This window comes from Schistocerca piceifrons, chromosome 6, assembly GCF_021461385.2.
Source record: "Schistocerca piceifrons isolate TAMUIC-IGC-003096 chromosome 6, iqSchPice1.1, whole genome shotgun sequence".
Taxonomy (NCBI): domain Eukaryota; kingdom Metazoa; phylum Arthropoda; class Insecta; order Orthoptera; family Acrididae; genus Schistocerca; species Schistocerca piceifrons.
Window position 1 is genome coordinate 99,375,739 of NC_060143.1, and position 22,309 is coordinate 99,398,047.

Below are 22,309 nucleotides of genomic sequence, written 5' to 3' on the forward strand. Positions count from 1 at the left end.
ACGTAAATGATGTGATGGACAGCGTGAGCGGCTGTCTGCGACTCTTTTGCTGATGACGCTGCGGTGTAATCGTTGACTGAGTCTAGGAGGATACACGATGGCTTAGATATTTGATGTGATGAGTGTAGGAACATGTAAGTTAGCGCGGATGAGTAGGAAAAACAACGTACGAATGCAGTATTAGTGATGTGCTACTTAACACTCTCACGTCGATTTACACTACTGGCCATTAAAATTGCTGCATCAAGAAGAAATGTAGATGATAAACGGGTATTCATTGGACATATATATTATACTAGAACTGACATGTTATTACATTTTTACGCAGTTTGGGTGCATAGATCCTGAGAAATCAGTACCCAGAACAACCACCTCTGGCCGTAATAACGGCCTCATACGCCTCGATATTGAGTCAAACAGAGCTTGGATGGCGTGTACGGGTACAGCTGCCCACGCAGCTTCAACACGATACCACAATTCATCAAGAGTAGTGACTGGCGTATTGTGGCGAGCCAGTTGCTCGGCCACAATTGTCCAGACGTTTTCAATTGCTGAGAGATCGGGAGAATCTGCTGGCCAGGGCAGCAGTCGAACATTTTCTGTATCCAGAAAGGCCCGTACAGGACCTGCAACATGCGGTCGTACATTATCCTGCTGAAATGTAGGGTTTCGCAGGGGTCGAATGAAGGGTAGAGCCACGGGTCGTAACACATCTGAAATGTAACGTCCACTGTTCAAAGTGCCGTCAATGCGAACAAGAGGTGACCGAGACTTGTAACCAATGGCACCCCATACCATCACGCCGGGTGATACGCCAGTATGGCGAAGACGAACACACGCTTCCAATGTGCGTTCACCGCGATGTCGCCAAACACGGATGTGACCATCATGATGCTGTAAAGAGAACCTAGATTCATCCGAGAAAATGCCGTTTTGTCATTCGTGCACCCAGGTTCGTCGTTGAGTACACCATCGCAGGCGCTCCTGTCTGTGATGCAGCGTCAAGGGTAACCGCAGCCATGGCTCCGAGCTGATAGCCCATGCTCCTGCAAACGTCGTCGAACTGTTCGTGCAGATGGTTGTTGTCTTGCAAACTTCCCCATCTGTTGACTCAGGGATCGAGACGTGGCTGCACGATCCGTTACAGCCATGCGGATAAGATGCCTGTCATCTCGACTGTTAGTGATACGAGGCCGTTGGGGTCCAGCACGGCGTTCCGTATTACCCTCGTGAACCCACTGATTCCATATTCTGCTAACAGTCATTGGATCTCGACCAGCGTGAGCAGCAATGTCGTGATACGATAAACCGCAATCGCGATAGGCTACAATCCGACCTTTATCAAAGTCGGAAACGTGATGGTACGCATTTCTCCTCCTTACACGTGGCATCACAACGACCTTTCACAAGGCAACGCCGGTCAACTGCTGTTTGTGTATGAGAAATTGGTTGTAAACTTTCCTCATGTCAGCACGTTGTAGGTGTTGCCACCGGCGCCAACCTTGTGTGAAGGCTCTGAAAAGCTTATCATTTGCATATCACAGCATCTTCTGCCTGTCGGCTATATTTCGCGTCTGTAGCACGTCACCTTCGTGGTGTAGCAATTTTAGTGACCAGTAGTGTAATATCTAGGTGTAGCGTTGCAAAACGATACCAAATAGAATGAGCGCGTGGGAACGGTAATAGGAAAGGCGACTGGTCGACTTCGGATTTTTGGGAGAATACTCGTAAATTCGTTATTACAGTATTTGTGTTGTTGCGAATTACCATGTAACGCTCCTTTGGACATGCATACATGCACACGTGTCCGAAGGAACACTGCATCGTAATTCGGAATAACACAAGCACTGCGATATCGTATTTATTCGCCGACATCGGGAAAGTGACTTCCAAGTAAAATGCCTCCCTTGTACTGGAATATACATAATGGATGTACGAGTACAGGTTGTGGACATATGATCGACGACACATGAATGCTTAGGTCTCGTTGTAAGTCATGCTCGGATAGCCTGACGGTAAGGCGACTGCTCGCGATAAGCGGGAAATCCGGGTTCGAGGACCGACCCGGCACAAATTTTCAGCGTCGTCATTCCATTATACAGATGATGGTAGTCCATATTCACATTTGCGAATAAACTTCTTTGTGTTTTAGTAAACAGTAGCTCATCTATCAAACGGACCGAGTATAGAACATGAGTGCGGCCCATCCTTGAATTCTGTTTGAGTCTTTGGGATTTCCAAAGGGTTGCATTGAAGGAATCGAAGTAATTCAGAGAAGTGCTGTCACATTTGGTACCGGTATGTTCGATAAACATGTGAGTGATTCAGAGATGCCTCGCGAACTCAAATGCGAATGCCTTGCGATGAACGAAGAGTTTCTTTTGCGCAACACTACTCAGAAAATTTTATGGAAATGAATTTCTGGCTTAATGGATAATGATCCTACCGCTGCCAACATAGACTTCACCTAATGACCAAGAAGACAAGATAATAGAAAGTCTGGCTTGTACGGAGCCGTGCAGAAAGTCGTTCGCTTCATTCGCGAGTGCTGCTGGAAAGGAGATGCCTGGCAGTGGTACAAGGTACCCTCTGACACGCAAGGTATGGCGCCTTGAGGGCTACGTGTGTAGATAAGCAGCTGATACGACTCCACACGCGAAAAATTAAAACTTGAATTAAAGGACAATAAGAAATAAAAACAAGAAATGCATGTAATAGCTAGTGGAAGCCAGCCTCGGGAAAGAACAGTTCGGGTTCCAGAAGGAACACTGTCCCTACGACGTGTATTGGAAGGTAGGTTGAAGAAAGCTAATCGTGTGATTATATCATCTATAGACACAGAGAAAGCTTTCGACAATGTTTGACACAAACATTCTCTTTGAAATTCTTAAGGTAGCAGCGATAAAATACAGGAAGCGGAACTTATCTTCAACTTTTACAGAAACCATACTGCAGTTATAAGCGTCGAATGGCAGGGAAGGGAAGCAGAATGGACTAAGACAGACTCGTAGCCTGTCCACGATGTTATTCAATGTTATTCAATCTGTAAACTAGGCAAGCAATAAAGCAAACAAAGACAAATTTGGAAAACGAATTGAAATTTGAGGAAAAGAAATTCAAACTGGGTAGTTGTACCACAGACGGCGAAGGACTTGTAAAAGTGTTTGAACGGAATGGGTAGTGTTTCGAAAAGGAGTTATGAGGTGAATATCAAAAAATGTAAAAGGAGGAAAATGCAGTGCAGTTGAATTAAATCAGACAGTGCTGACGGAATTTTGTTAAGTTACGACATAGTAAAAGTACCATGACAGTTTTGTCATATTTGCAGGAAAATAACACACAATGGATGAAGTAGAGAGCATAAAAAATGTAGATTGGCTAAAGAATTTCTGTAAAAGAAAAATTTGTTAACTTTGAAAATTAATTTGGTTAATAAGAGGTATTTTCTGAAGTCTTTCGCCTGGAATGTGGCCTTGTATAGAAATAAAACTTGGAGGATCAACAGTTCACTCAAAAAGAGAATAGAAGTATAGGAAATGGGATACATAAAGATGCTGAGGTTTAAATAAGAAGATCGGAAACCTAACGAGAAGATACTGCCTTAAACTGGGGAGGAAAGTTATTTCTAACATGACTTGATCAAATGGAGGGGTCTGTTGAGAGCACACATGCAGAGGCATCAAGCAGTCCGTTTCCTAGTTTAGGAAAGTATGCGGGAGAAGACTGTAGAAGGAAACTAATACCTAACTTCAGTGAACCGTTCCAAATTGATGCAGGTTGCAGCAATAACGCAGAAACGATGCGATTAGCGCAGACAGCTGCATCATATATATCTTCGTATTCAACACAACACAAACAACACCAACAAGAACAAGAAGAAAGACGTAGGGTGATGCAATTTTCGTCGATTTCCGAAAATCTCTTCCATCGAAACATAAATTTTTAACTCTTTAGTGATTTGTATTTTCCAAAAAGCAGATACATATAAAATAATGCATTCCATATTGCTATATTTCTGAAAGGCTTTTGACATTGAAAAACGCAACAGGCTTTTATAAAGTAGCTTTGCAACTGGACTTAATCTAATCTTCTTGAATAGTACTAACCTGTCTGGGACTATCTACACTTTTCTCAGAGTCGGTGCCAAGTAACTGGCTTGATTTTTTGCTTTGCTGTGTGTACTACACTGAAGCGCCAAAAAAACTGGTATAGGCATGAGTGTTCAAATACAGAGATACGTCAACAGGAAGAATACGGCGCCGCAGTCGGCAACGCCTATGTAGGACAGCAAGTGTTTGGCCGATTTGTTAGATCGGTTACTGCTGCTACAATGGCAGGTTATCAAGATTTAAGTGAGTTTGAACGTAGTGTTATAGAAGTCCACGAGCGACGCGGCACAGCATCTCCGAGGTAGCGATCAAGTGGGGATTTTCCCGTATGATCATTTCACGGGTGCACCTTGAATATCAGGAATCCGGTAAAACGTCAAATCTCCGACATCGCTGCGACAGGAAAAAGATCCTGCAAGAATGGGACCAACGACGACTGAAGAGAATCGTTCAACGTGACGGAAGTGTAACTCTTCCGCAAAATGCTGCAGATTTCATTGCTGGGCCATCAACAGACGTGAGCGTGCGAACCATTCAACGAAACATCACCAATATGGGCTTTGGAGCCGAAGGCCCACACATGTACCCTTGATGAATACACGACACAAAGTTTTACACCTCGCCTGGGCCCGTCAACACTTACATTTGACTACTGATGACTGGAAACATGTTGCGTGGTCGGACAAGCCTCGTTTCAAATTGTATCGAGCTGATGGATGTGTAGGGGTACGGAGACAACCTCATGAATCCATTGATCCGACATGTCAGCAGGGGACTGTTGAAGCGGATGGAGGCTTTGTAATGGTGTGTGGCGTGTGCAGTAGGAGTGATATGGGACCCGTGATACGTCGTGATACGAGTCTGACAGGTGACACGTACGTAAGCATCCAGTTTGATGACCTGTATCCATTCATGTCCATTGTGCATTCCAATGAATGTGGGAAATTCGAGCAGGGCAATGCGACACGTCACACGGCCAGAATTACTACACAGTGGTTCCAGGAATACTCTTCTGATTCTAAACACTTCCACTGACCACCAAACTCCCCAAACATGAACATTATAGAGCTTTTTTTGGATGCCTTGCAACGTGCTGTTCAGAAGAGATCTCCACTCCTCGTACTCTTAAGAATTTATGGACAGCCCTTCAGGATTCATGCATCAGTTCGCTGCAGCACTACATCAGACATTAGTCTATTCCATGCCAAGTCGAGTTTCGGCACTTCTACGTGCTCCTTGGTGCCCTACACGATATTAGGCAGGTGTACCAGTTTCTTTGGCTCTTCAGTGTATGAGTGATGGCAGTATGTTATCCCGAAATAAACATTATGTGATGCCATAATATGGGCAGAGTAGTACGTACTGTTAATATGGAAACCAGGGCTGTCCTCTCAGCTCTGCTCTCGTTTATATATACTCTGGTTACCTACAACCACGAATCGAAATTCTTAGCCGCTAAATACCAAGATGGCGGTTTTTGATTGTGACGCACGTGGGTAGAAGAACTTGCATACAAGGGACCTAAACTCCATCTCCAATCAGAATAGGCTTTCAATACGTTGGTTAGTGACTAAAGAGAACGTTGTCTATTGGCCACCGATGTGGTGTTACTTTGCATGTTGTAGCGGACGCAGTTTGTGTTCACTTATCTTTGGAACGACAACCTGCTTTTTTATCCGGGAAATTAATACGTAACCGTCCATTGGTTCAAACGGCTCTGAACACTATGCGACTTAACTTCTGAGGTCATCAGTCGCCTAGAACTTAGAACTAATTAAACCTAACTAACCTAAGGACATCACACACATCCATGCCCGAGGCAGGATTCGAACCTGCGACCGTAGCAGTCACGCGATTCCAGACTGAAGCGCCTAGAACTGCACGGCCACACCGGCCGGCACCGTCCATTGGGTGTGTACTAATTTACAACTGAAGATGGGACGCGAAGCCTCGAAAGCGATTTTGAAATAAAACTCACAAAACGGTGTCTGGAGCCTGAGGCTATTTTATTATTATCATCGCTCCAAGTATGTCTAGGAGCAACCACCAATGATCAGCCAGGTTACGGAGACTCAAATAGTGACAAGTACATCATAACTATTTCATACCCCAGACGTCTGAATACCGAAGACATGACTAATGGTGATTCGTGAAACGCGTTATTTTATTAGGTATTTGGGTGGAGGATTAATGTGTTACATAGGCTCTTTTTTTCGGTATTTGAGTTGAGAATTAATGTGTCATTCGCCCACCCATGTTATTAAAATACCGAACGATGCGACACTTCGTGATTCCTGAGACGCGCTCTTTTTTCAGATATTTCAGTGGAGAATTAACGTGTTAAAGTCAATGTTGGAATAAGCAGCCACTTCGGTTCGTCAGTGCTACCGAATAGTGTCAGTGGCGACGTGTTCACGTAGTGATACGCCCATTACTGGATGCAGCATAGATGTCTTTCAGCGGGCACTGTTACCATCAAGCGCTCGGTGCTGTCCATCTTCTTTTGCTCTCAATCCGTAAATTGGGAGCAGCTACTCTTGGTCTCCAGTTTTTTCTATCTTGTGCATGTCTTTTCCGTTCCATATACGTTGTCAATTTCTGGTCTAGTTTTATTTACCAAATGCACTGAACTCTTAGACTTTCTCGTGCCTACCTAGGCAATTTCGCTTCTACTACTTTCAAAAAGTGTTTCGGCGATAATACCTGTATAGGTGTCGAAAATATCGGCACTTACGTTCCTTGATAGTCCTCTACAATCACCTTTTCTCTCCTGTGTTACTGACGTCGTCTTCACATGTAAGTTTTTCTGTGCATAAGATGACGCTTCTCCAATGCCATGCCTCAAAGTCCAATAGTGATTTTCATTTTAACTCCCTTACAGTCGATGTCTGTGAACCATGTAGGGCAACGCTCCAACAAAAAGTTTTACATGCTGTTTTCTCGTGTTTAAATAATATCTTTGAATGCCAGTATCTTCTTTTACTGAATGATGTCTCATCTTTTGAAATGCGCATTTAATCTGCTAATACGTACTACTATCCTCTACTGTTGCACTACCCAAGTACAGGGTGATTAAAAAAATAAATTGAGCATTTCACTGGACAGAGTAAAGTTCAAAGTTTTATGTTTGCACAGACAGTATACCAAACGCTCAACATGAGCACCATGCGTTGTTCGAGCAACATCGAAACGGTAGTCCATTTCAGTCCACACACGAATGAACAGGTTCCTGTTTATTGAATCGACAGCTTCAACAGTCAGATTCCTCAGCTCTTGAAGAGCAGATCCCATAGGTGAGACAAAGTCTTCTACGTACCACCACGGAAGGAAAACACAAGGTGTGAGATCTGGTGACCTGGGAGCCAGAAACAATGAACAAGATCTTGTTCGTCTCTTCCAATCCAATTTTGTTGGATGGTGTTGTTAAGATAAAGCCGAACCGCTGCGCGGAGTGGCCACGGCGTTTGGGGCGCCATGTCATGTATTGCGCGGCCCCTCCCGTCGGATTTTCGATTCCTACCTCGGGCATGGGGGTGTGTGTTCTTCTTACCATAAGTCATATTCGGTTAGTTTAAATAGTATGTAAGTCTAGGGACCGATGACCTCAGCAGTTTGGTACCTTACGAATTCACACACATTTGAACAGTAACGCCGAACCTGGAGGGAAAATTGAGGTCGGGTGCCATCATGCATAAAAATAATATCGTTAGAATCGTCTTGAAGGTGAGGTAACAATCATTTATGCAGGATATCCAGGTATGAAATTCCCGTCACAATTTTATCTGCGAAAAAGAAAGGCCCAGAGACTTTGTGAATGGACAAACCACAAAACTAATTCAGTTTCGGTTGAGTCTCTTTCATGCTCGACGAGGACGCCAGTATTTTGTGAACCCCAAATTCTTACGTTATGGCGGTTTATTTTAGCCGATAGCTGAAACGTCCGGAAAGAAAAGTCGTTCAGAAAAAGTGCCGTCTGCCATATCATGGAGAACTGAAACTCAAAATTCGTGCATTCTCTAACGAAACTGCAACTTGTAAGGCTTCATATGCCTGTGTCGTTTCAGAACCAGCCACACTGTTGTTTGAGAAAGTTGAAGTTCCTGGTCTGACCGTCTTGTGGACTTCCGGGCGCTCCGTGTGAACGCATCTGGGAGACGCTCGACACTTTCATCAGACGTGCGTGCATTACGCAACAGACTTCGAATAATTTCGAAAGCGGCCTTCTGCTGAATACGGTGGAACGCACGCTGTGCTTGTGTAAATTACCACACACAAAATGATTTCTCCTGTGGTGTAGTCGGCATGTCGATACAAATAGACAACTGCGCATCTGTGTCAAAAATTTTAACCTTCCTTTTATAGTCTGTAAAAACAACTGAAATCTGCTCTCGCTTTTTGAATCGCCCGATACTTAAGGCTGTGACTTGCTTTAGATTCTCTCCACCCGGAACTGTAACGGATACAAAGATTTTCGTTTCTTCTTACTTATTTTCATAGTATATCTCTCCGTATTTTTCCTGTCTTCTATGAACTTTTGGCGACAGTATTGAGATTTCGCTATCACTGATATACACCGAAGAGCCAAAAAAACTGCTACACCTGCCTAATATCACGTAGGGCAACCGAGAGCTCACAGAAATGCCCTAACACGACGTGGCATGGACTCGACTAACGTCTGATGTAGTAATATAGGGAACTGACCCATGTAACCTGCAGGGCTGTCCATAAATTCGTAAGAGTACGAAGGGGTGGAGATCTCTTACGAACAGCACGTTGCAAGGCATCCCACATATGCTCAAAAATGTTCGTTGAGGAGTTTCGTGGCCAGTGGAAGGGTTTGAACTCAGGAAAGCGTTCCTACAGCCACTCTGTAGCAATTCTAGATGTGTGGCGTGTCGCATTCTCCTGCTGGAATTGCCCAAGCCCGTCGGAGTGCACAATGGATATGAAAGGATGCAGGTGATCAGACAGGATGCTTACGTACGTGTCACCTTTCAGAGTCGTATCTGGACGTTTCAAGGGTCCCATACCACTCCAACTGCACACGCCCCACATCATTACACAGCCTCCACCAGCTTCAACAGTCCCCTGCTGACATGCCGGATCAGTGGAGTCATAAGGTTGTCTCCATACCCGTACACGTCCGTCCGCTCGATACAATTTGAAAAGAGACTTCTCCGACCACTCAATATGTTTCTAGTCATCAACAGTCAAATGTAAGTGTTGACGGCCCAGACGAGGAGTAAAATATTGTGTCGTGTAGTCATCAAGGGTACATGTGTGGGCATTCGACTCCGAAAGCCCACATCGATGATGTTTCGTTAAATGGTTCGCACGCTGACACTTGTTGATGGCCCAACATTGAAATCTGCAACAATTTGCTGAAGGGTTGCACTTCTTTCACGTTGAACGACTCTCTTCAGTGGTCGTTGGTCCCGTTCTTGCAGGATCCTTTTCCAGCAGCAGCGATGTCGGAGATTTGATGTTTTACCGGATTCCTGACATTCACTCCTGAAATGGCCGTACTGGAAAATCCCCGCGTCATCGCTATCTTGGTGATACTGTGTCCCATTGCTCGTGTGCCTACTATAACGCCATGTTCAAACTCACTAGTCTTGATAACCTACCATTGTAGCAGCAGTAACCTATCTAACAACTGTGCCAGACACTTTTTGTCTTACCGCAGCGCCGTATTCTACCTGTTTACATGTCTCTGCATGTGAATACGCATGCTTATACCAGTTCTTTGGCGCTTCAGTTTATCATATGCATATTTAAGCGTTTTTATATTTTATCCACCTATTTTTATATTGGTTAATTGCATCTTCATTGTGTATGTCGAAGAGCAATGTGGAAGGTGTGCGTAACTATCTTTTATTTTGACACCTGCCGCCTGATTCCTCTAAAACAGCTGATTACTGTTCCTGTCTCATTTGAAGGGCTTATTTAAATAATGGTACAAGTCCACTACCTCCACTTTTGTGCCTATGCTTCTGCAATTAATGATCCAAACAAACAGAACGAAAGGTTCATCTCTAGCAAGAATCCATATGCTTGGATATTTCTAGGATCTCAACTGCAGATTTTTCATCGATCATTTTACTTTAGGACTCTATTGAAATAAGCCCTTCATTTTATACTGGTCTCTTTTTCCGAAATCATTTTTAAGACCAGTAAAGCATCCAGGTAGTTATTGTAGACGTTATTGATTTCCATTGCTTGTCATTTGATCAGTTTCGACGTGGCCATTTTCCATACGAAAGTGATCAATTTCAGTATGTTGAAACCTTGCGTGAGAGACCATTCGGACCGCGTGTAGCTCCAGGCGGAACTTAGTGGTAACACTGGACGACATCGGGGAAAAACGTAGGAGCCCAGTATTCTGCAGACAGGAAAAGGCGTCCATTCCGAGCTAGAAAAATATGCCAACATGAAGGGAGCAAAGAGACAGAACTACTGATGACAAAGCCTTCACCCTGGATCAATTACGATGACATGCTGAAAAGCAATATCTTCGCATTTCTTATGTGGAAACTCTTAAGGCTTTTTAAACAAAACAAACTTTATTAATTGTTGTATACATAGTTCCGCGTAGTCAGCGCGTAAACAACTTTTCCACTAGAGAGCGCCCCGCTAAGCACAACAGCGCAGGCGCAGTGCTCGTCCATCTCCGCACTATGAGATGGCGCTGCCTTAGAAATGGACCGTATTCTGCTTCCACCGATGCGTGTATTAATATGTAACGGCAGCCAATGAGATCGCTGCTAACGTAGAACCATTTCTCCTCGCGGATCACACTCGTGCAGTGATACATGATCGCATGAGGCATTACAACGAGTGTACAGACCTCCAATTAGTCAGTCTGCATTAGTCTGTACGAGTCTGCATTTATTTGCACCTGTCTTTACCAGTCTACATTAGTCTGTACCAGTCTCTAGTCAAGTTTCAGTCTGCGCCTAATAAGATTACCATATGCCTGTACATAGCCATGAAGATAAATGTATAGACACTTTGTCAAGTATCAGAGATATGTGAGAATAAGATTAACGTACCAAGACCAAAGGAAATTCAGAGTGTCAGTTGTCAATAGCATCCAGAATCAAGTTACGTAATGTTTATGCTTTTTACTATTTTAATAAATGTGTGTGAAAATTAATCAAGTTCTGTTTAAAGTTGGTCTCCGTCACTCTGCTACTCTAAGCGTGCAAGTGGCATTTCTATCGTCTGATCTAAGAGCAGAAGATAAACACGCCACGATAAGACCACAAGACATATTGCTGACACTCGCCTACTTCGTTAGAGCGACAAGTCAAATAATCTGATGGTGTGTGTACCGAAGGTCTTACAGTACGCACACCATATTAACATTCTAAATCTTTATTCTTTGCATATTTTCAGCGCTCTGCCGCTAGAGGGCTTCGAATTGTAGCGTGTAACGTGGCGGTGCGTAACGTAACTAGGTCGGTGCGTGTAAGAAACAGCATGCTGTAATCGAGTTTCAAGCTCAACGAGTTCGTGCACACATGAAGCACCTTCTCCAACAGCATAACAATGCCAGGTCACACACGAGCGCTGCTACAATCTGACACCATGGTTTCACCGGCCGCCGTGTCATCCTCAGCCAACAGGCATCACCGGATGCGGATACGGAGGGGCATGGGGTCAGCACACCGCTCTCCCGGCCGTATGTCAGTTTCCGACACCGGAGCCGCTACTTCTCAGTCAAGTAGCGCCTCAGTTTGCCTCACAAGGGCTGAACATAAAAACTAAATATGCTGGAATAGCATGGAATGTGGTCTGGAAAAACATCAGTAGTGATGTTCTTTCGTCTGACGTGCGAACAGCGTGGTACAAGGTAGTCACTAACATCATCAGCACTAATGTGCGTCTCTTTGCCATCGGTTTAAGTAACAGCAACCTCTGCAGAATATGCAACCTCGTTGATAATATGCCTCATCGTTACATATGTGGAGATCGGATTATCAACTGGAGGTGGACCAGGGAGAAAAGCCCTCAAATAACAGGCCTGAGTGCACCCCGCTTGCCAACAGTGCTCGGCACATCGGATGGTCACCCATCCAAGTGCTAGCCCAACCCGACAGCGCTTAACTTCGGCGATCTGACGGGAACCGGTGTTACCAATGCGGCAAGGCCGTTGCCATGGCTGTAGTTACACGTACGTTAAATGTGATCCCAACACAGATGCGATAGGACGAGCTACGAGAATAGTAGGTTTAATTAGTTTATAGACACTTAGAGAAAAGATAGAAATTGACGCAAATTTTCATGCCATTTTGGAGTCACAGTAACACGACCAAGATCACAAGATCAAGATCATAAGATGCAGATGGCTCATGTTTACATACATAAGTTTACGATTAATTATGGTAGAATTAAATATGCAAACCAGGAGAATATGATAAAGATAACACAAATCCTGAAGGATGGGATAATTTCCTTTCCGAGCAACAATGGACACTGTTATTTACGCACATTTCTTTTCTGTTGTGAAATATGCAAATCAGGAGCAATATTTAATAGCATGTATCTCGACTACAAATAATTGTAGAATCAACCACGTAAGATTAATTTTCTTGTTTCATTAGGTTCATTGGCGTGCACGGAATGCCATGGATTACAGAGTATAGTGATGAATTACGAACAATTAAGTAATTTTCGTCGTACTTGTTAGCCACATTCTGACAATGCTTTGTGACGTCAAAAGCCTAGCAGAGCAGTCTGCAGAGAACAGGAGGCCAGGAGCGCAGACGGAGGTGAACAGTGGGCAGTGAGCGTGGGTAAGGTCAGTGGCTCGCTTTTTCGGAAGTGACGCTGGAGCTCCGTGCGGTACCCATTTTGTGTTGAACAATAGCGTGAGCTATGGGATTGCGGCTTTAATGCATCGCATAGAAATAATAGAACGGTTTTACTGCACTGATACTGCGTGTCTCGCTGAGAATCGCCGCTGGTTCGATCAATGAAGTTGGACAATGGTACTCTACTGCAATTACTAGCGGGATCGTCGAGTAGTCTGCCTCAGACGGACATGTGAACTGGTTTCTGTCTACAATACAACGATTCGATTCTGTTTTGAGGTGTGCCAGCTGTGATATTGTTTAAGCTCCCTTGTATCAAAGGAAAACAAGGTAGAGCGCTTGCCCGCGAAAGGCAAAGGTCCCGAGTTCCAGTCTCGGTCCGGAACACAGTTTTAATCTGCCAGAAAGTTTCGTATCAGCGCACACCCCGCTGCAGAGTGAAAATCTCATTCTGGAAGAATAAACTTTATTTACTGATGATCCCGTGTGTTGCACAGAGAATATTTTTTTCTGCAACTACTCAACGTCTTCCGAAATTTCAGACGCTCTCAGGAAGGGGCTTGTGACCTCGGTTGAATTCTCATGTGCAGTCACCCCAACTTGAATTCAGCTCAGCTTCTTAATGGAACACTTCTATTTGGAACTGCTTACGAACTCCGTTTCCGTCCATTAAAATGATCGCACATGATACATTTAGTTTTGTTCTTGATTGTCTCGTAGAAGTCCAAGCTGCGTAATTAGTCGCTTTGGGTTCGCTGCTGCATTTGCAATTGATTTTGTGATTTTAATTATGATAAATTAAGAAACGTCCGTTAGTGACAGTAATCGTCATTGTTTATTAGTTGATTTTTTGCTCCACGTATCAAACACGTTAAAATTTCAAAGTGGATAGTGGATATCTTTCTCGAAACGCCCCTTACGAGCAAGTCCTTTCTCCTTGTATACCGTGGGAAACGTGACACATCTCTCCAGAGTTAAGCCGCGTGGAGTGGCCGCGCGGTTTGAGGCGCCATGTCACGGACTGCGCGGCCCCTACAGACGGAGGTTCGAGTCACCCTCGGGCATGCGTGTGTGTGTTGTTCTTAGCATAAGTTAGTTTAAGTAGTGTGTAAGTCTAGGGACCGATGACCTCATCAGTTTGGTCCTTTAGGAATTCACACACATTTGAACATTTCAAAGTTAATACAGGTTTTACCTGCAGACTTCTTTACGTCTGTCACTGAGAATGGTTCAAATTTAGATCAGATACTAAACATTCGTCGGTAACTTTAACGTAGTACCTCTCCTTCTCGGTAATGATCACGTTCTATGTACGTTCCATTTATCGTTCCTGTTTTCAAAACTTCAAGGTATTTGATAACGAAGGTCATTGAGGATACTCGTGAAGACAAAATTACAGTGTCATGTAGTCTTTTTTTTCCCAACAATGCTTTTCAAGTTCTGATTATTCTTTCAGTACTGTAATAATTCAGATATGACTTTAGTTCCAGTATTTGAATGAATTAATCGCGTTTCAGAATTCTGATTTGGAATGCAGCTGCGAAATTAATGTTTGAATTTTATCCCAAATCGGTAGATATGACACACTGTTTTTCCAGTCTGCCCAGGCTACGACGTCCGACAAATTTAATGAGGGGCGGCAGCCCAACCCTATGACGTCTGGACGACGCTTCGCCTTGGTTTCGCTACGTGTTGAAGACGCTCACCACAACACTCCTCGAGCACCAACAAGTCGTGCAGTTTCCAAAATGCTCGTACCGAGCCTCCGGACTTTCACAACCTACCCTCGGTGAAACTCAGATAGATCGCGCGCCTTCCACATTCTACTACACACGGACAGCACGCTCACTAATACCACATGCAGCGTGTGTGTGTCTGACTAGCAGTCATTCCTCTCCAGGTGACGCTGCTATCGCCTGGCGGCTTTGTGCCGATAGTGGGTCGGAGGTCAAAATGTTCTGACTTATCAGTGTAAGCTGAACATTATTTAATCTATAACCACATAAAGCAAAGATAACAATCTGTGTTTCTTCATATACGGCTTTTATTAGCCGACGTTTGAGCATACAAAAGAGTATTCTAGTATCCGATCACGGACTGATTTCTTCACACGCTGGAGATCTACACTTAATGGGAAGAGGGAAACACGAAGATGTGCAGTTAAGAGCCGTAGTTTCCAATGCATTTATCTGCCCTGCCAGAAATAGTAAATTTCATGATTTTGCTGCTAGATCCAGCGCGTCAATTCGTATTCTGTACATTAGTACTTAACGAAAGTCTGGTATACGTTGGCATAGAGCTACGTTGTGTGGCGTCAGCGTCTCCTTAGAGTTAACACGACTCGGATGTGATGGTTGTCCCAGTCGGTATGACGTGGACAACGCTCGCGACAACGCCACCCTGTAACTAGCAGAAAACACAAACTCCTCGCGTGGTTTGGTCATATTTCAGATACCGTCTTCCGTGATTTTGTCAATATTTCGATAGAGCAGCGAGTCAGAATGTGTAAGCCGCTCTTACGTCTTCACTGATTAACGCGGCAATTTCACCACTCGATGGCGTGATGACTCCTTTGACCTGAAATGATGACCACCAGTTTTCTTTTCTTTTGTTGCGAGTCCGCGACAGACTTTTCAGTTTGCGCGAACTGGCTAACTGTAATTCTTCTTTCTATTATGACCGGTTAGATAATGAATGTTGAATATTAATAACATAAAGTCTACATCCACGTCTACATCCATACTCCGCAAGCCACATGACGGTGTGTTGCGGAGGGTACCGTGAGTAACTCTATCGGTTCTCCCTTCTATTCCAGTCTCGTATTGTTCGTGGAAAGAAGGATTGTCGGTATGCCTCTGTGTGGGCTCTAATCTCTCTGATTTTATCCTCATAGTCTCTTCGCGAGATATACGTAGGAGGGAGCAATATACTGCTTGACTCTTTGGTGAAGGTATGTTCTCGAAACTTTAACAAAAGCCCGTACCGAGCTACTGGGCGTCTCTCCTGCAGAGTCTTTCACTGGAGTTTATCTATCATCTCCGTAACGCTTTCGCAATTACTAAAAGATCCTGTAACGAAGCGTGCTGCTCTCCGTTGGATCTTTCTATCTCTTCTATCAACCCTATCTGGTACGGATCCCACACTGGTGAGCAGTATTCAAGCAGTGGGCGAACAAGCGTACTGTAACCTACTTCCTTTGTTTTCGGATTGCATTTCCTTAGGATTCTTCCAATGAATCTCAGTCTGGCATCTGCTTTACCGACGATCAACTTTATATGATCATTCCATTTTAAATCACTCCTAATGCGTACTCCCAGATAATTTATGGAATTAACTGCTTCCAGTTGCTGACCTGCTATTTTGTAGCTAAATGATAATCCATCACCCAAGTCGTGGCCACATTATGGAATTGCGAAAATGTTAAGTTAATAAATTGTTATTTCGTCGTCAAGACGTCGCTACGTCGCGTGTTCAATAACCACGACGTAATTCCAGAGATAACATATACTTAAGCAACATTCAGAATGCGTCTTAATCTTCGGACAAATCGATGACTGTTCATAGTTAAATAAGCATGAATTAACTTTTCACTTCATAATATTCTAATAGCCCATTAATTGACGCTAATACACATGAAAATATCTATTCAATTATGTAGGCGACACGAAGAATTAAAGTTTGAATCCAATTTTATTGTTCCTTGTAATTAATTGTCCCTACGCTGAGCACGCACACCGATTTCTCACTCAGGGAATTGCTTCCATTTGCATCAGTAATCCTGTCGTTGACGACAAGTTGTGAAAACTCGGAGCAATTGTACGTTCTTCGTGTTTGCGTTTGGTTCAAATGGCTCTGAGCAGTATGAGATAATCAGTCGCCTAGAGCTTAGAACTACTTAAACCCAACTAACCTAATGACAACACACACATCCATGCCCTAGGCAGGATTCGAACCTGCGACCGTAGCGGGTTTGCGTTTGTCTATAACCTACACGAGACTAATAATTGTTTTTCTGTCGGCCATCTTCCTTTTTCCAATGTCCTTGAATGTTCGTCCTTATTCAGTATCGTGAAGGCTAAGTCCCATCACAAATCTCTCACGATTTAATTTCGTCTTGAATCTCCGTATCCAGTTATCTTGCTAACGGTGAAGATGACTTTGCTTTAGTATGACTTCTGAATAATACTATATCGCAAAGCTTTCAAACTTCCGATTAGCTTAAAACAATCTGGTAGCGCTTACAAGCACGCTACTATCGCAATAGTACTCGAGAGCAACTAGGTAGCAACTGAAGCTGACATTTCCATTTCCGAGTTACATTGTAGTCACATCGAACTTCCTTTTCGATGCGGCTACAACTCTCTTCTATGGTAAATGATATCTTTGTCCAATTTACCATCTGGGCTTTAGCCTTCGTTATAAATTATTTTGCAATTCTTTCTTTGATGTTTTTGTTGCGTATCCTATCATATTCTTTGATTCGGTCTCTATTTAATGATAAATATTATTATTCACATGACATTCCTGTTGATCAAATTATCACAAGTGTTAATTTTGTCGTCAGTCACTGCCGTCACTGCCAGAATGACTAATTTTCCTACTTCTTTTACAACAAAGGGTTGTTTATTAGGGTTTTTGTAATTGGGGTGTTATAGATGTCATTTCTTCCTCAGGCATCGCTTCGGTAAGCTCACGCCATTGGATAGGCATTGCACTGTACTGATTGTGTCATCACTTTTGGAACGTGATCCTAGAATTTTTGCATTATTTTAGAGAGTGCCACGAGTGGGAACTAATTCGTATTACTACGTCTTTGAGATGTTTTAGTGAGTACAGTCTGAAGCTGTGGTTGCAGGTCTGTGTTTGTCCATGAAAACCCTGCATCGTTAAAGCAGCAATAGTGGCATCATCAGTGCTCAACAATGTTTAAGATAAATTCATCTGCAAGTCTCGTGTGATAGTTTTCGTAACAAATTGAGCAACATTACTTTGAGTGCTCCATACCCCATCATCTGTCAACTTTCAATCTGCGCGTCGTGCTCAATTTTTTGTATCGGTGTTAAGCAAATTTGACTCTGTTAGAGAGATTCTCGGGTAGAATGCGGTCTCGGAAAACTTTCCAAGTTAGCCGGTCTGCAACAAAGAGCAGCTCCACATTCAGGACAGCAATGCGCGAGCAAAAGCTGAACGTTGCCAGAATAAGTGTAAAACGAGCAATGCGAGACAGTGTAAGTGAATTTTTTAATAATTTAGCAAATCGATGAGACTAAATATCATAAGACTTTCTGATGCACCGTAAAGTAAGTAAGAGAAGCTAAATGACATGTTTAGTCGCTCAGTGACCACAATGGCACCGAACCGGAAGACAACAGAGAAAATGCCAAAATAATGAATTCAGTATTCCGGAACTGTTTCACCGCAGAATTTCGTGATACGGTTCTTCTTTTAAATCATAGCCGAGCGCCAAAATCGCAAAAATTGTAACAAGTGATCACGGAACAGAAGTTAAGCTAAAATCGTTCAGAAGTTGAAATGCGTCTGAGCGGATGAGGTACCTGTGAGATTCTACAGTGACAATGTGAAAGAAAGCGCTTCTCTTCCAGCAGTAGTATATTGTAGGCCGCTGTAACAAAGAAGGGTAATAAGTGTATGGAGAAAAAAAAAAAAAGAAAAACGCAGACCATTCTCGATTTCATGGAGGGTCTTCGAACTGATGCATGTAAATATACCAGGAGCGTTCAATAAGTAAGCAGACACATTTGATTCTGAAAGTCTGTTGGTTTTATTCAGGATTACAATACAGCAAATTATGAATACTCTTTTGGCTACAAAAAATTTTTTTTCAACATTATCTCCGTTGAATGCGACGGCCTTACGTCACCTTACTGAGAGGGCTAGTATGCCCGCATCGCCCTTCTCTACTAGTCGATGTTGAAGCCACCGTCTTTCTGCATCAATAACCTCCACATCATCTACGTACTCCTCTTCGCTGTGGGCATCCTTCATTGGGCCAAACACAGGGAATTCGGAAGGTGCGAGACCCCGGCCTGCCGTTTTGTTACCGGTTAGAAGTGATGGAACCCAAGTTTCATAGCCTATTACGGTATTCGACAAAAGATTGTCACAATCGACCTCGTAACGCGCAAGTAACTGAGCACAAACGTTTCTTTGTTGCTCTTTAAGGCCTTCTGTTACGCGACGAGTACTCTTACTGCTGGATGGGTATGTCAACACTACCAACAGAGACGCGCAATTGTGCAGAGAAGAATTTGACTGTCGTCCGCGCATCACCTCGAAAGTGAGTGGGCGCACGTTCCAGCACTGCAGTGATCACATCTGAGTGGGAGATGTGACCGGTTTGCGCGACTTTCTGCAGTCTGGAACCGCGAGACCGCTGTGGTCGCAGGTTCGAATCCTGCCTCGGGCATGGATGTGTGTGATGTCCTTAGGTTAGTTAGGTTTAACTGGTTCTAGGGGACTAATGACTTCAGAAGTTGAGTCCCATAGTGCTCAGAGCCATTTTCTTGCGCGACTTTGTTGCGATTACAGACGCCTCGCCCAAAGGCTCGCCGTGATTTTCTTCCCTATGAGGTCTCCGTGGACATTCTGCAAGCACCTATGAGTGTCTGCGATGCTCTGTTTTTCCGCCAAAATACACTCCGTGACAGCTCTGTACTCGGAACGGACCTCCGTTAAGCCGTCGACACACGGACCGTGCTGTCGAACGTTAACGTTGAGCATGCCAAGTTCAACGTGCTGCTGAACGCTCAGGAACGATACGACTTGTGCATACGGTACGTGGGCCCCAACGTGGTATACGCGATCGCAACACACTTCAGCGGCAGTTGAGGGATGTTTCTAGTTTGTAAATCACACTGTTTATTCAACGGGCACGCCAAAAATTTCCACGATAGCTATATTAAAACGCAGATTTCCTCCATCGTCCACGAAAAGGAAAGTACCATGTCCAATCAATAAGGACAGAGGCTTATGAAAGTTCCATTACAAATAGTACGGCACAAATTTGGAATACTTCTCCGCATAAGACAAACATTATTTCATCATTCCTGCATTTTAGTAAAATCTCAAGATGAATCCTACTTGATCACTGTTCCTGTCCAGTAGCAGAATCTTTGCAACATGTGAATTACGAAGCGTAAAAGAAAAAGGAGAAAAATATCTTTATACAAGTAGAGCAAGCTGTCCAGTAGGGAAGCCAATCGAACAAAGTCACTCTTCAAAAAAAGGTGAACTTATATTTACATAACATCAAATGTTATAGTATATACTTATATTAAACTAATAATTAAGTATCAGAACGTAATAAAAACACGAATGTTAGGAAACAAAACTTAAAAGTATCAAGACGCGAATCACCGCCCCAACAAATAACTCATTAGAGATGACCGACGCTACACATATCGCTGAACCAACAACAGAACCGTTCTATATAATCATAGTGTGTTACCCCTTGCTGAAAACCTTAATCGTAGATATGTTACTAATTTCAATATAATTATAACAAATTGTACCAAGAACAATGCGTTTTGGATGGATCTTCAGTGTGTCGCTGCCTTCGAATAGCCGACTCTCGTAATACAAAAGTTATAATAATTCTTTTGTCACGAATATGATGTTTCTCATTATTGTATTGGAACGAATCACACAGTTAACAACGGGTTTTCCAGTGATTCTCAATTTGCTGGTGCTCAGAAACGACATATATACATATAGGCTTAAAACGAATGCCAATATGGCGCCTCACAACTCTGTACTGAAGGGAGACGGCGTGCGTGTGACGTAGGTGGCGTTGTGCCATCTCATTGGTCAACGCTCAGACGTACGCTCAGAATATATGACATGTCAGCTATTGCTCTGCACGTTCGGAAAGACTCCCGAACGTGCTATTCCACGCTATGACGTCAGAAACTCGGCACGCTCAACGCTCAACGTTCGGATGCACGGTTCGTGTGCCAACTGTTTTACAGACGCCAGTTGGAACTCTGCGTATTGCGCTGACAGCTGTCAGAACTTCATGAAACTGTAGGGCCGAAACAGGATTATTCCGCGATATCCCACGACGAATTCCACATTTTTTCGACCCAAATTGGCCGAGAAAAAGTGTCGCATTACTTATTAAACGCGCCACATAGGTCTATGGGGCTAACGCCAAGCTGTAGTATAATTATGAAACATGCTCTGTGCTAACTCTTGTGTGTCTACAGAAGGAAAATCTCATCTATAAAAATCAACGTGCAAGTAGATTCGATAAATAGAAACCCTGTGAAACCTATGTCACGCTGTTTGTCCATTAAAGGTTTCAGGAAGGCATTCGATAGAGTCCCATGCCGTCGTTTAGCTAACAAAATACTAGTTTACTGAGAACATGACCAGATATGTGACTGGTCTGAGGACTTTCTAAGAAACGGAATTCAGTACGTAATTATTAACGGAATGAAATCGACGGTTGTAAAGTAAATTACGGAATATCCCAGGCGACTGTTATAGGGCAAATACCGTTTACAAAGTATAGGCTGAATCCGCTAAACGAGGAAAAACTATGGGAAACGATCGCTGAGAGGGTACGGAGCGAGAAGGGTCACGTGATCATACGGCCTCAAATCCGTTTTGCGGAGGCACACCCATTTGGAGATGGATATAAAAGATCTGACAGTTTCAGTGGTTGAAAGCATACATGAGAACACACCAGGAAATAGGGAATGCTGTGTCAGTACTTTAGCGGTGTTTCAGCTCCGCAGTCAAGAGTACAGTAATGTTGTTTATGATGGCTGCGCGCTCACTCATCGGCATTACAGGGCATCCGCTTCAGTTTTATATCCGGTTCACTCCTGTATGGACGTGTGTCGTGTACTGCTGCATTGATAGCCAATGGCCCGATGGACCAGTCCGAAAATGGCCGCCATGGTGTTTACATACAGAGAGAGGAAAGGGAATGGGAGCATAAGGTATAACGAAACTGATCAACGGCTCATTTTACGCGACGTATAGTACTTGTTGATACAGTTAAGAATAGGATTTCCGAGTACACTTCGTAAAATTAGCATACATTGAAAACATCTTTATCTCCATGTTTTTCAGCGAGCACAAGGTATAACGAATTGATTAGCGGCTCATCTTACGCAACATATAGTACTTGTTGATACAGTTATGAAAATGAGGCCGGTCACTGTGACCGAGAGGTTCTAGGCGCTTCAGTCCGGAACCACGCTGCTTCTACGGTCATAGGTTCGAATCCTGCCTCGGGCATGGATGTGTGTGATGTCCTTAGATTAGTTAGGTTTAAGTAGTTTAGGGGATTGATGACCTCACATGTTAAGTCCCATAGTGCTCAGAGCCATTTGAGCCGTTTTTAAGAAAATGAGT